We start from the raw sequence: 6000 nt of genomic DNA on the forward strand, positions 1-6000 counted from the left end.
ATTGGCCGGGAGAAGGAGATTGACATGTGGACAAAAAAATTCTCCGCCCTTGAGGCCGAACTCAGTTCTTCTGCCGGCTCCAAGCACGATCTGGAGGACAAAGTCGACAATTTAACATCCGAGCTTGCGCAGATAAAGGGGGAGCTGCAGGGTCAGTACGACCAGAACTTCAAACTCCAGGAAGAGTTTTCTGGTATTCAAGGTAGGCTTCAAGAGTCCGAATCAAACGCTGATTCCCTGAACAACCAACTCATCGAGCTCAACGCGAAGTACAAGGCGATCGCCAAATTGCGTGACTTCGAGTTGGCGAGGTCGGCGTCAAAAGCCAGAAAAGAGGTCAAGGGACGCGGGATGGAGTTGATCCAAGGGGCCATCCGATTCATGCAGACCGAGAAGGCTAGGTCTGACTTGGAATCAGACATCAAGGAGCACGAGAGCAACCTGATCCTGCTGGATCAAATCCATGATGCAGATTTCTCCGAAGATCAAGAGAGAAACGAACTATCGGCTAATCTTTCTGAAAAGCGGAGTCGCTTGGCAGCTCTTCCTACTTCGACCTTCAACCCTCAGGACTTCGAGGAATTCTTCACCGAATCGCCTCCTATAAGCGAATCAGATCTAGACTGGGCAGGTAATGCTTGGCTCCTGATATTTATTACCTTTCCTTTTCTTGCACCTTTGATTGACTGGAATTATTATTCCTAGGCTCAAGTGAGGCGGAGGACGTTGTCCCGCCCGTAGCTCCTATGGTATCGGAGGTCACTCCGGAGGTTGGTTGTACCGCGGAGGGTGGTCAAGGAGCTTCATCTGATCAAGCAGCTGCCAAGGACGCGAATGAAGCTTCGACTGTTGAGCCGGATTCCGAGGTGGCTGCTGCTCCGTAGTGGCTGTGTCCACTTTAAATTGGGGATTGTCCCTTTATTTTTAAGACTTAATTTATTTTGGCCTAAGGAGGCTTTATTGTTTCTTTTGAACAAGATATTTGCCTGAGGAGGCTTTTAAACCTTTCTAGGTTGTGGCCCAAGGGGGTTTGGTTAAAATTATATGCGGGTTTGCAAAGTCCACTCTTAACCTTTTGTGGCCTTGTGGCAATGCTTTCTAGATTTTTAGGCTGATCAGACCTTTCTCTTTAAAATGCGAGAGCTGAGCTCGGCTTAAAGCGAGTTCCCCACTTCGGGTTTAGTCAACTCGGTAAACTTGTTGGGCTTGGGCCTTAGAAACTTTTGCAGTTAATGCGACGGTTGCTCTTTTCCTTTTTAAAGAAAACGGTTCGTCTTTTAATGCAATAATTGCCTTTTCTCGATTTTCCAAAAATGGTTTAACCCACTCGGAAACGCTACCATTAATGGATTTATGGTTCCAAGATAAACCCTAAATCATTATAAATAAAGGCTTACCTACCTCTAGGCTTTATTAAACATGACTCTAGAATCTTGCTTGAGAAATATTTTAAGAATGGAAAACGAAACGATAGCCCCCGTTGATCCCGGCAGTCCGCTCTTCTTGTCCGGCGACGGATTTGAACCGGCCGGCGTTCTCTTTCCTCACGCCGTCTTTCACTTCCCTTCAAAGGAGAAGAAAGAGGCCTGCGACTTCATCGACAAGGTAAATATTTAGAGTTTTGACTCAAAAACTTTTTGCTTCATTTTATTCACTCATCTTTATGCTAGGTCGCCGACAAGCACCGTCGCTTGTGTGAAGAGAGGCAGCGGCTTGGACTCAAAAGGCAGACGCTCGAGGCTCGCATCGCTCGGGTGGAAAGGAAGATACGAGCTTTGGAGAGTGATCCCTTTCAGTGGGAGTGGCGGAACTTCGATTCCGTTGCTGAGATCCCGAAGATGCTTCAGATGTATCTCCGTGCTAGAGGAGTCCCGGGTCCCGTGAACGCCCCAGTCTTTGCCGTTCCATCCGACAGTGAAGAGGAAGAGGACTTGGAGGAGGAGGCCAGCAACTGCCGGAAACGCATTCGGGATCGTTCCGAAGTGGATGCCAAAAACAAGGCGTTCACTTCGAAGACTAAACCGGCGATGAAGGAGCCTGTTCCTGAGCCTCTCCCATAAATGTTCTTTAATTTCTTCACTTTCTTCTTTCTCTTTTTTTTTTTAAAACTCGTAATGGGCTTCGGCCCTTTTTATTTATGGAAATATTTGCTACTTTCCTTTCTTTCCAAATATTCTTGGAGATGCGTCTTTTAATGCAGGATCCATTCGAGGGCATAAATCTCTCCGCGAATCACTCCATTCCTTGGATAAAATCCGCAGCTTGCTAAGGAAATGGGGTTCCTATAAATTATAGGTTCGATTTCCCTTTACTTCTCATCCTTCTTTTCATTTTAGCAGGTATGGAGTTCAATCTTCGCTGTTCAGAATCTATGCCCGACTTCTCCAGAATCGGTATGATGAATGAAGATGTTTCAAATGAGCCAAACAGGCAGCCTTCCCTACTTCGCGGCTTCTCGAGATCTCAGATCCGAGCCCCATGTGCTTTGATCAGGGATCTCCCAATCAGAGACCAAGGAACAGCGACGGCGTTCATAGAGGCACTTGAACTTCAACACCGGAAGCTTACGTCGGAAAAGAGGAGGCTCCGGAAGAGGATTAACCGGATGCAACGCAGGCTTACTACGGTGTCAAGAAATCTTCACATCCTTGAATCTCACCCCGGAGAGGGGATTGAGCTTGGAATCTCTGACTTCGCTCGAGTTCCGGACTGCATGATGTCAATCCTCGATCTTGCTGGTCAAGGAATTGAAGTGTTCTGCTCGTCAACGAGGATTTCGTAGTTCGAAGTGTACGATGAGGGACACTTCGTCTTTTTTTTTTTTGAATAAACGCTTTATTTCCAATGTCTTGTATGTTCGCATAGCCGAACCGTTTTCTTTTAATAAAGAAATAAAACAAAAATTTTATTAATAGCTGAACTCGTTTTCGAGCTGCCTACGTACCCATTTCGGGATCAAGCCGAATCGTAGTTCATGTACATAAACAATGCATGTAGCTTTTAAACATAAAACTTCTTTAAGTTGATCACATTCCAAGGTCGCTTGACTGGATTGTCTTCTAGGTCTTTTAACCTATAAACGCCGTTTCGAACTACCTCAGTAATAATGTAAGGTCCCTCCCAATTAATACCGAGTTTTCCAGCACCTTCTTCTTTTTTGTTGTCAAAGACGCGTCTTAATACGTAATCTCCCACGAAGAACGGCCTACTTTTAACCTTTGAATTGTAATACCGTGCTGCTGCCTGTTGGTAATTCTGGATCCGAATTAGAGCTTGATCACGCCTTTCATTTATGGTGTCTAGAGAATCTTTAAGCATTGCTGAATTTTCTTCCTCATTTAACGGTGCTTCTGTTCGACGAAGTCCGGGCACAATGGTCCAATGATGTCCATTGACCACCTCATAAACGGGTATGGGGCGGAAATGGAGGAGAATAACTCCGACGGTTGATGGATTAATGGCGCATGGAGTTGGCAGCGCTTGCATCTTTGGGCGAACTTAACACAATCTGTGATCATAGTGGATCAAAAGTACCCCATTCTTCGGCTTGACCGTTTCCTTGCGGATATCTTGGAGTAGAATAACTAACTTTAATTCCCCAGTCCGCACAAAAGGCATCAAACTCGTGTGAAATGAATTGCGGTCCATTATCAGTGACTATTTCGTACAGAACTCCATGTCGACATATAATGTTTTTCCAAATAAAGGTCTTCACCGCCGAATCCTTGATACCAACATACGCCTCAGCTTCAATCCATTTCGAAAAGTAGTCCGTAAGAACTAAAAGGTACTGTACACCTCGAGTTGATTTGTGCAATGGTCCAATGATGTCCATTGACCACCTCATAAACGGGTATGGGGCGGAAATGGAGGAGAATAACTCCGACGGTTGATGGATTAATGGCGCATGGAGTTGGCAGCGCTTGCATCTTTGGGCGAACTTAACACAATCTGTGATCATAGTGGGCCAAAAGTACCCCATTCTTTTAACTTTAAAAGCCATAGCTCTTCCTGATGAATGACTTCCACATAATCCTTCATGCACTTCGCTCATGACGTTTTCGACTTCGGGCCCAAAAATGCATAATAGGTAAGGGTCACTAACACCTCGCCTATATAACGCATCTTTTGATAGGCAAAATTTCGCGCTAACGACTTTCGTTTTCCTGGCCTGCCATTTATTCTTTGGGAGCTCGCCTGTCGTGATGTAGTGCTTTATTGGCTCCCTCCAGTCAGCCCCCCAGTCTTTAGCCGGAATTTGGTCAACTTTGTGAAATATCCGTGGCTCTGGTTCGGGATGTTCGTTTGGTTCAAGAATATTCTCCTCGAGTAATGGCTCGGTTTCTAACATCGTTTCTGGAATCATTTCTTCAGCTAAGACAACGGGTTCCTTGTTAGATGTATTTGATCCCTTTGACTTTCTTCGTTTGTTGGGTGGCGGTTCGATCTCTGGTTCGCCACGGTCGCGTGCCGCTGCTCGAGACCTTGTAACGACGAGGGTTTCCTTGCTGTCTTGAATGCTTCGCTCCGAGATGCATTCTACTGGAATAACTCTCTTTAACTCAGGATCTGATGTTGACGCCAATGCGGCAAGTGCATCTGCAATTGTATTCTCTCCCCGAGGTATACGGATTAATTCAAATTTCGAGAAATTTTTAGATAGATCCTTCACCACTTCGAGGTATGCTTCCATTCTTGAATCTTTAGCCTCATAGTCTCCATTAAATTGGTTAACTACTAATTGCGAATCGCAATAAGCCAATATTTCCTTAGCTCCAACTCCTTGTGCTAGTCGAAGTCCGGCAATAAGGGCTTCGTATTCTGCCTCGTTGTTGGAGGCATTGAATAACAATCGGAATGATTGTTCTAGAATTTCTGATGTTGGAGATTCCAACTTGATTCCCACCCCGGATCCTTGTTTTGTTGAAGACCCGTCTACGTGTAATTTCCAAGTTTGGTTCTCCGGTTGCTCTATCGTTCCAGGTATTGGTAGTTCGGTCAGGAAGTCTGCTAAGACCTGAGCCTTCATACTAATCCGGCTTTTGAACTCTATGTCGTACTCGCTTAATTCTACCGCCCATTTCGCCAAACGTCCGGACTGACTTGGACTATGAAGTATTGTTCAGAGTGGTTGGTTAGTTAATACTTCAACCGGATGGGATTGAAAATATGGACGCAGCTTCCGAGCCGAAGTTACCACCGCGAGTGCGAGTTTTTCCATCATTGTGTACCTGGTTTCCGGATCCGTCATTGACTTGCTCACGTAGTAAATTGGCTTCTGCTCTCCACGGTCTTCCCGAACCAAGACTCCACTAACCGCGTGGTTTGAAACTGATACGTACAAGTAAAGTTTTTCATCCACTTCTGGTTTGGACAGTATTGGTGGAGTGGTTAAGTATGCCTTAAGCTGCCCAAAAGCTTCTTCACACTTCTCATCCCAAAGAAATCCTTTGTTCCCTTTTAGAATTTGGAAGAAAGGCAACGACTTATCTGTTGATCTTGAGATAAAACGATTCAAGGCCGCAATCCGTCCAGTCAACCGTTGTACTTCTTTGAAGTTTCTCGGAGATGGCATGTTTAGAAAGGCGTTAATTTGATTTGGATTGGCTTCAATCCCTCTTTCTGTCACGATATAGCCAAGGAATTCTCCGGATGGGACTCCAAATGTGCACTTCGCCGGGTTCAGCTTCATTTGATATTTATTGAGAATATCAAAACATTCCTCCAAATGTTTAACATGATCTTCTTTCTTCAACGATTTAACCAACATATCATCTATGTAGACTTCCATAGTCTTACCGAGGTGATTGTGAAACATTTTGTTCACCAACCGTTGGTAAGTCGCTCCTGCATTTTTCAAACCAAAAGGCATTACCTTGTAACAGTAGATACCTCTATCTGTGATAAATGACGTCTTTTCTTGATCGTCGGGATTCATCATTATCTGATTATAACCCGAGAAGGCGTCCATGAACGTTAACAGCTCATTTCCAGCGGTGG

Source organism: Arabidopsis lyrata, assembly GCF_000004255.2.
Source record: "Arabidopsis lyrata subsp. lyrata unplaced genomic scaffold ARALYscaffold_1, whole genome shotgun sequence".
Lineage (NCBI taxonomy): Eukaryota > Viridiplantae > Streptophyta > Magnoliopsida > Brassicales > Brassicaceae > Arabidopsis > Arabidopsis lyrata.